General features: G+C 51.4%; 1 protein-coding gene across 1 annotated transcript in view; it reads right to left on the bottom strand.

The window, feature by feature from the left end:
* The window catches only part of ACBD6 (acyl-CoA binding domain containing 6), a 101,267-nt gene that overhangs the window by 90,327 nt on the left and 1,130 nt on the right, over positions 1-9,810 (bottom strand). The gene's annotated exons all lie outside the window — the stretch shown is intronic.

Here is a 9,810-nt window from a genome sequence, read left to right as displayed (position 1 = left end):
CCACACCCCCGTGCCTCTTGCTCGCCCCTCCTTGTCTCACATCTCTGCACAGCAGCAAGTAATGGCTCCATTTGTCACTGCCCTGTCACTGCAAGGCCACAGACATCCCTCATTTTGCTCTCCATCTCCCCCAGGCAAGGTCCTCTGCATTCCTCTGGCACCCAGCTCCCAAATTCCCTGGCAGCTTCCTGGCTGCTGTGGCTGACAGCACCTTGGTGCTTTCCTGCCTGGCATGGACAGAACATCTCACAGGCAGGAGATCTAGACCGTGAACACCATGGCAAGATCTGGCTGGCAATCACCCACCAGGGATGCTGCCCTCACCTAAGTGCACCTCAGAGCTACCTGGGGCCACCAGCAGCATTTCTTCCTGACAAGCTCTTGGACCAGCTGTCTGTCTTGGATTCCCAACTGTGTTTGAGGAGGTGGACACCAGCTGATGTGTTCAGTGAGTTCTACTTCCTGGGGAGCATCCTGTATCCCTCCCCAAACCTTCTTTCTTGGGAAGCCTCCTGCATCCCTTCTCAGATGGACCTTCCCAGGAAACATCCTGTATCCCTCCCCAAGCCTCCCTTCTTGGGAAGCCTCCTGCATCCCTCCTCAGAACGACCTTCCTGGGAAACATCCTCCATCCCTCCCCAAACCTCCTTTCTTGGGAAGCCTCCTGCATCCCTCCTCAGACTGACCTTCCCAGGCAACACCCTGCATCCCTCCCCAGACCCTCCTTCCTGGGGAGCACCTTGCATCCCTCCACCAACTTTTCCTCCTGGGGGCTACTCCTCATCCTCCATCCCTCCCCAAAACCCTCCCTGAGCACTGTGGGTGACGAGGTGTGCTGGAGAGGGGACTCAGCTCTGGAAAAGCCTCTCCCAACACCTTCCTCTGCTCTTCCCCAGCAAGGAGCGATCGAAGGGAGCGCCGGTAATTGCTGCTGTCAACAGGAACAATCACGTCGCTGCCGTTATAAATGGTTCCAACCTGACTTTTACTTACTGATTTTCCCCCACGTGATGCTACAAGTCGTGCAGGAGGAAAAAAAAAAACACCAACCTGCGTGGCAGAAAAGCAATTGCACCTTCCAGCTCTGCAGGAGGAGATTTATGGCTTGTTTTGGCCATAAAATAGAGCGGGTAGGGCTCGGGTTGCAGGTCGGTGTGTCCTGACAGGGCAGGCTGGGGTGGTTGGGAGAAAGGGGACACCTGATCTCCCCTCCACATCGCCCCACCAAGGATGAGCCTGGGCACTAGATCCCCTTCTCCTGCCTATTTGTTGGTCCCAGTGTGCAAGGGAAGGGCTTTACACTAATTCTCGCCAGATATATAAAATCACCAAGATGTCTGGAGCCAGAGAAGGACTGCAAGGGACAGGGCTCTCAGGTTGTAGAGGAGACCCTGGCCAAATCTACTGGCAGAGGTGCTGAGAAATGCTGGAGGGGCTGTTCCGTACACGTGTGGTTTGCAGCACCCAAAGGTGGGTGGACAATTGAGGACTGCACAGTCTGTGTGCAGTCAGTTGGAGACAAGAGCTGTTGTTTACCCAGTGGCTGGCTGGGAGCTGATGTGGAGTCCCCAGCAAAACTCAACTTTGCCACCCCCAGCCCATGGCTGGGCAGGGAGCTCAGCTGCTGTGTCACCTCAGTCTCTGCTCCTGTGGCACAAGGGCTTTTGGGGACATGATTCCACTTGCTTCAAATTATTCTTTCCAATCTGATGTCAGTCCTGAGCCATGCATTACAGCACCTACAGGTGGCTCACACTCAGCCCTGATCATAGAATCACAAAATAATTTGGGTTGAAAAAGATCATTGAGTCCACCTGTTAACTCTACCCTGGACAGCCTGTTCTAGAGCCTGACAACTGATTCAGTAAAGAAATTTTTCCTAATATCCAGTCTAAACCTTGCCTGGCACAACTTGAGGGCATTTCCTCTTGTCCTGTTGCTTGTTCCTTGGCAGAAGAGACTGATCCCCCCTGGTTCCAACCTCCTTTCAGGCAGTTGTAGAGAGCCATAAGGTCTCCCCTCACCCTCCTGTTCTCCAGGCTAAACACTCACAGTTCCCTCAGCTGCTCCTTGTACAACTTGTGCACCAGATCCTTCCCCTGTTCCACTGCCCTTCTCTGGGCACATTTCACCTTCAAAAAATGAGTTCAGGTTTTGAAGTGCAGCACTGCCAGAGCCAAGCACAAAGGGACAATCCCTGCCCTGTTCCTGCTGGCCACACTACTGCTGTTACACACCCCTGTGTGACACCATGTGTTGGTGTAACTACACGCTAGAGGACGTGTCACTGGGATTCTCTGCCCTAAACCCCTGTCCCATAACCAGCATGTCTATAATGGCAACAAAAAGCAAAGTGCCAGAGAGCTTGAGGTGTGTGGTAATGGCTGTGGCAGAAATGCCCAGAGCTGGCTGGACTTTCTGGGAATTTTTGGAACTCTTGCCATAGCTTTGTGTTTTTTCTAACAACCTCTGAACCTTATCAAAGCACACAAAAAGCCACAGGCTTCCTACTTGCAAGGGCTGCATGAAGAAAAAAACAGCTGCTCCTGTCAAACCTGACTTGACCCTGCCTGGCTGGAGCTCCAAACCCTGCAGCTGAGCCCTGCATCATGAGCACCCTCAGGGTGGTCGACTCCTGCCAATGCCCCCAGTGCATTGGAAGGGACAGACCTTGTCCACAGTGAGTCCATTTGGTTATCTCCTGGGACAGCACTAGGTTGGACAGTCTCTTCATGGAGGGTTTTGCCCGACCTGGAAGGAATCATGTGGCTCCAGGTCATTCCCTTATGCAACTTCTCTCAAGTTGAAGTGGTAGAACAAGAGGAAACAGCCACAAGTTGCACCAAGGGAGTTTTAGATTGGATATCTGGAAAAATTTATTTCCTGGGTTAATGGTTGGACTCAATGATCTTAAAAATCTTTTCCAAACAAAACAAACAAAAAAAAGAGTTTATGATGCCATGGTCTCCTCTTTCCAGTGGGGACAACTCACCAAACATGAAGCATCTTTGTCCCAGTACCAAGGCACAACCCCTGCATTGGATATCTGGAAAAATTTATTTCCTGGGTTGGACTCAATGATCTTAAAAATCTTCTCCAAACAAAACAAACGGGTTAATGGTTGGACTCAATGATCTTAAAAATCTTTTCCAAACAAAACAAACAAAAAAAAGAGTTTATGATGCCATGGTCTCCTCTTTCCAGTGGGGACAACTCACCAAACATGAAGCATCTTTGTCCCAGCACCAAGGCACAACCCCTGCAATCATTGCCCTGCAGCCCATAAGCTGTGGGGATGGCAGAGAAAGGGAGGTTCCCTCAGCCCTGCCCCACACCTCTGGATCCAGCTGGCTCTGAAGCCCAGGAGGAGGGAAGGATGGAGGGAGCTGGTCACTGGTGCAAAGGATGCTGTGCCACTGCCAGCTCTGCCCTGCCACTGTATTGTGTTTGTGGCAGCTCTGTGCCAGCAGCACTGGTACACCCAGATGTCCTGATATCTCAGGTTTCCTCTGTGACCCGTCACGACTCTGGAGTGACGGTGGAGTTGGCAGCTACAGCAGCTCCAGGGACACTATTTCTTGTCCCGTGTCACCACCCTTCCTGCTGTTTGGTGCAGTGCTGCCCCTCTTCCTTCACCCCCCCTCGTGGGTGTATCCCCCTAGAAAGGGACCAGCAGCCAGGATGGGGAGAGGAGAGTGTGTTTAATGAGGCAAGCAAGGTTGGGGTAAACAGGACAGGAACAGTCCCAAGGCCACCTGGCATTTTACCAGCCCCTGTCCCCTGGAAAATGTTGTGGAGGGAAATGGGTGCACTCTACCCCAGGGCAATGCCACGGATGTAGAGAGGGGCTGTGGGGGGACAGACACTGCCCCGGTAAGGAGGAAGATTTAGCAGTGGGACAGCCAGGGGGACAGAGCAGGGAGAGGAGAAGCTCTTCCCAGTGCTCTCCTAGAACCAGCCCAGGCAGCTCCGGTGCTTGGAGGAAGAGGCTCTTGTTTCTTCTCTAATTTTAGACCTTTTCAGGGTGTTCAGTTTTCTTAGCCACCGGTCAGCTGCTGCCTCCTTGCACAAAGCAAGCGTGCATAAATGAAACCAGACACAGATACATACGTGCTGGAAGCCATCCAGGAGCCATCACTTACACGCCAGTGAAGGGTGTGAAACCCCCCATCTGCTCCCGGCTGTGAGACATTGCAGTGGGTCCCTGCCCAAGCACAGCTCCCTGGGACTCATCCCTCTACAGCCTTGGGGGATACACTGCAGGAGCAGGGCTGGAAGCCACCAGGCAGCAGCATCTTCACCCTTGTTTATTTTTCCTATTCCGTGGCTGAGTTTCCAAGCAGGACACCCCTCAGGCAGAGTGGATGGGAGGTGTGTGAATGGTGAAGAGCTGCCATCCTGCTCCTGGTGTCCACTGGTTCTGAGTCAAGCTGGGGAAGGTCAGCCTGCTCTGGGGTGGCAGGTGAGGGGTAAGGGCAGCCCACTCTCCCCTCAGGGCATCTCCCAGCAAAGGGGAGATGCTGCCACTTTGGCTTTTTGCTCCACGTTTCTGCATCCCTTTGCATTTTGGTAGCATTTGTTCCTCTACGTGAGGGTTTCCAGCCAGGGCTAGGGTGCTGCCCAGCCTTGGGCTTTTTAATATCAGGCACTTTGATACTGTCTGAACAACAGATGGGCCAAATCCTGCCCCTGAGAGGGCAGAGGAGGCAATGCATAGGTTACTGTCCATGACCTGGTGGCTGGGAATGTGGCTGCCCTATCCTTGGGGCTGGCTGATGAGGAGCTTGATACCTAAATCCACCCCTGTGACAGTCTCAAGTCCAGATGGATCAAATTCATCCAGGGGATAAAGTGACTTGCCTGCAGCCATGTCCCCCCTTGGCAGCTCTCATACTGGTTCCCACTGAAATGGGGATGAAAGCATCACCTTACCCTGCTTGGAAGAGTCGTGGGAGGTTATGGCTGCTGGGACACCACTTGGAAGAGGCCAGATTGGTACTGACATCCCTGCCACTGGAAACAGGTCCATCCAGTGCATTAGTATTGCCTGGAAACCACTGCTACTCCTGGCTTAAAAAACCCTGCTGCAGGCAGCTTGGCTGAGTGTATAAACATCCCCACAATTCCCAGAGGATTGGGCTGTGTTGCTCCTGGTCTGACCTTGTGTGCTGCCTCTGCCCTGGGGATTGAGACCCCCCTAGTTCCTGATGCTCATACTCACACCCTTGTCCTCTGCCAGTACCCAGAGGGGAGTGACAATGTATAAAAAAATCAATACCTCCAGCTCTGGCTGCTGGAGGATTTGTGCATTTTGCACTGCTCTCTCTGGGAAATCTAATATATCAATAGTGTATCTCAAGACCAGTATCGAATGAAGCAGATACTGGGAGCACTGGGGGCTGGCCAGTGGATGCTGAGGGTGTCCAAAGCCCAGGGCTGCTGCTCTATTGATCCTGGTAGGCAGGACAGCATCTCCTGGTGGGATTTACTAAATCCCCTCGTTGCTCCACATCATCCTTGCCTCCAACCTGCTTTTACTTCTCTATTTATTTATTCTTCCCTTTTTTTTTGTTTTTTCCCCAAGCAGCAGCAGTGAAGCCCCTGGTCTTCTCCTGGGAGCAGGAATCACCTCTTGAGCAGGGTGGGGGAGGATACAGAGAGAAAGCATTCCCCTGGCTGTGCCCCCAGCTTGGGGACACACCTCTGGTCCTGGCTCCAGGCATCATTGTTTCTGGTTTTGACAGAGACAAGATGAATTTTTCTTCCCAGCTGCCCCCAACATTGACCCACCCAGTGGTTCAGGCTCAGTATGTTGTGCTCTGCTCCTGGGGCCAGGTCATGCTGCTAAATCATCCTCTCCTGTGTCAAACCCAGCCCCTGAGGATCTGGGGGTCTTAAGTTCAGCTGCCTGGGGAGGAGGTGGGAGAAGAGGTGTAAGAATGGTTGTCTGTGGGTGTCCTGCATTGTTTCCTGCTAGCTATGGAAAACCCTCCTCTTTGTGATGTTATGAATGCCATTAAATAAAATTTTCCCTCTTCATGACTTTTTCTAAAGCTTCTTTTGCCAATTCCTTCTCTCCAGCAATGCAAGATCTTTAAAAGTGTAATTATATTTTAAAAAACCCAACAAACCCCAAACAACCCACCGTGCTATTTATAAATTATTCTATATGCTCTCAACAAAGCAAGTGCCAGACTGCACTGGCAGAAAGCCCACTCCCAACTTCTCCATTTAAAACAAGGTTTTAAAATGCAAATAATGTTTCTTCTGTTATTTTTTTTCCTAGCTGCAACAGCATAGGGGAAAATCACAATGCAAACTCTTTCCTGGAAAAGAGCTAGAGACAGGGGAATGTGGCAGCTTGGGACAAAGATGGGGATTCAGACCCCAGGGATGGGCACCAGGATCCAAATCCAAGGCATGGGCTGTAGGATCCGGACCTTGAGACAAGGGGACTGGATTCAGACCCGAGGGATGGGGACAGGAATCCAGACCTGAGGAAGAGGGGCTGGGATCCATATCCATGGCACAGGGATAGGAATGAAGACCTGAGGCATGGGGACCAGAAGCCAGACTTGAGGCATAGTGACTAGGATCAAGACACAAGACATGGGGACTGGAATCCAGACCCAAGGGTTGGGGACAGAAATCTAGAACTGAGGACTAGGATCCAGATCCATGGCTCCAGACCCGAGGCACAGAGACCAGGATCAACTGGGATGCAGGTCTCTCCTTGACTGGGATGCATTGCCTACATTCCCCCCGTTTGCCCTCCAGCCTGGCCATGGGCAGCTGGCAGCAGAAGCAGGCAGCTGTGGCCTTCACTCTTGCATTTAAGGCTTCTCCTGCCCTTTTCCTTCCTGTTTTCCTCCCCTAGTCCCTGGATGTGCAGAGCTGAGAGTTTTGAAACATTTCAAGGAGCCAGAAAGCCCTGAGTCCCAGCAGAGCAGCAAAACACTGTCATGATGCCAAGCATGGTCCCAAAGAGTGTCTGATAACAGGAGGAAGGGTTTTGCCAATCAGATATTTACACAGAGCTGCTGCTAGAGAACATGGCCATGGTGAGTAAGGAGTCCAGCCTCTGCTCTTGTCTTTCTTTGTTTAACACCAATAAATAGCATTTCTTGGTATAAATAGCACACCACTGCTTCAGAGGCTCAGGCATTATTTCTTCTGAGGTGAGATGATTATTGGTATAAATAGCAGTTAGTGGAATTAAATGCATATAGAACATATATTAGTATGAAATAAATAGTATTTATTGGTGGGTAAAAGAAACCTCTCCAAGGTACAAAGGAGGGATCACTAGTTATTTCCAGTCCCTGAATTTGCAAGCTGTTGTATCAGAAGATAATAGCTTCTTACCACGTCATGGTACATATTTCACACAACGCATCCAGCACATAATAAAGAGAATATTCCTTTCTTAAGCTCTTCTCCTCCCCCCATGCTGCACGTTATCTCTGGGAGCCCAACAGCACTCAAAGAATCCGAGCTGCAAATCCTCCCTCCCCACTCATGTCTGCTCCCACTGAAGTCAGTCATGTTCCCTCAGGGTGGTGGGAGCAGGCTCTGATCCCCGGTGATTTGAATCCGGAAACAAGCCCTGCAAAGGTAACACATTGAAAAGCTGGTGACCTGCTAAATGTAAGTCAAGCTGTGACCGAGCGGGTGGCTGGCGCTGAGGTCAGCGCCGGGCAGGCTGCTGAGTGGGAAGTTTCAGATGAAGGGCACTGGAGCTCTGTTCATTAAAGAGGTTTTCTGCAAACATAATTAAGAGATGGTATCAGCCAGCATCCGCTGCCGCTGCCGGGTAAATCTTGGCGTGGGTAAGAATGCTTGCAAATCAGAGGTCCCCGGGCCTGTCACAGGAGCCTGATAAATCACGGCAGCAAACGAGCTTTGCCTCTGCTCCAGGCGTGGGTAGGAGGGATGCTGCAGGGATGCTGGCAGCTGAGGGGGGATCAGCCCCGCCATGGGTGCTGGGAAAAGCAGAAAACTGTTAGCTGAACGCCTGCTGGGGGCTGGAGAACACAGGTGAATCCCAATGGTGGAAAATCTGGGGGATGAGGAGGGGCAGGATTAGGGAGATCCAGAGACAACCAAGGGCTGCAGCCCCTTCTGAATGGCTCCAAAGTGGTCTCTCAGGCTATAACACAGTGGGTACCAGTGTGCACAGCACCCTGCTGGGAAACAGGACAGGTTGTCCAAGGGGGAAGGATTTTTTCATCTTGCAACTTTTGGAGAATTTTCCCTTTCCCTCCCCGTTCTCTTCCCCTCCTCTTTTTCCTTTGCACTTTCGTCTTTTCCTTTCCCTTTCCCCCAGCTTTTTGTGGTCTGTGAGCCAAATTTCCTCCTCCCTCAATTCTTACTCATTTTTCTTGAGTTTCTCCCACTCTTGCCCTCTATTTCCATCCTCACTCTCTCTCTTTTCCCTGGCTGATACCTCCCATTCCCTCACTTCTTCCTCCTATGCACATCGCTCTCCCTGCTGCGCTTCTCTCTGTCCCATCCATTAACCTCCCCTTCCCCATTCCATCCCCATCTCCCTCCTATTCCTATCTCATTCCTATCTCCATCCCCATCCTATCACCATTCCCTTCCCCATCCTATCCACATCCCCATTCCACTCCTATCCCCATCCCATTCCCATCTCACAGAATCACAAAACTAAGGCTGGAAAAGACCTCTAAGATCATCAAGCCCAGCCTGTGACCAACACCACCACATGGGCTAGTCCTTGGCACTAAGTGCCACATCCAGCCTTTCCTTGAACACCTCCAGGGCCTGTACCACCAACCACTTCCCTGGGCAGTCCATTCCAATACCTAAACACCCTCTCCGTGAGGAAGTGCTTCGTAATATCCAACCTAAACCTCCCCAGGTGCAGCTTGAGGCTCTGTCCTCTTGTCTTGTTGCTAGTTGCCTGGAAAAAGAGCTCAGCCCCCATCTCATTCCTCCCCCCATCTCATTCCTGACCCCATCTCATTCCTACCCTCATTCCTACCCCCATCTCATCCTAACCCCATGTCATTCCTACCTGCATTTCATTCCTACTCCCATCTCATTCCTACCTGCACCTCATTCCTACTCCCATCTCATTCCTAACCCCATTTCATTCCTACCCTCATTCCTACCCTCATCTCATTCCCACTCTCATCTTATTCCTACCTGCATCTCATTCCCACTCCCATCTCATTCCTACCCCCATCTCATTCCTACCCCCATCTCATTCCTGACCCCATCTCATTCCTACCCTCATTCCTACCCCCATCTCATCCTAACCCCATGTCATTCTTACCTGCATTTCATTCCTACTCCCATCTCATTCCTAACCCCATTTCATTCCTACCCTCATTCCTACCCTCATCTCATTCCCACTCTCATTCCTACCCTCATTCCTACTCTCATCTTATTCCTACCCTCATCTCATTCCTACCCCCATCTCATTCCTACCCCCATCTCATTCCTACCCCCATCTCATTCCTACCCCCATCTCATTCCTACCCCCATCTCATTCCTACCCCCATCTCATTCCTACCCCCATCTCATTCCTACCCCCATCTCATTCCTACCCCCATCTCATTCCTACCCTCATCTCATTCCTACCCCCATCTCATTCCTACCCCATCTCATTCCTACCCTCATTCCTACCCCCATCTCATCCTAACCCCATGTCATTCTTTCCTGCAGGAACCCAGCTGTGACCATGGGGAACTCATGCTGCCTGTCCTGGAAATCCCAGTTTGAAGCAGCCCTGGTGATCTCCTCCCAGGAGAAACCAACTGCAGCCAGGGCTTGAAGAAGGGC

This window comes from Chaetura pelagica, unplaced genomic scaffold (genome assembly GCF_000747805.2).
Source record: "Chaetura pelagica isolate M959 unplaced genomic scaffold, ChaPel_1.0 scaffold363, whole genome shotgun sequence".
Taxonomy (NCBI): Eukaryota; Metazoa; Chordata; class Aves; order Apodiformes; family Apodidae; genus Chaetura; species Chaetura pelagica.
The sequence above is the reverse complement of the archived record's forward strand: the minus strand, read 5'-3'. Positions and strand labels throughout refer to the sequence as shown.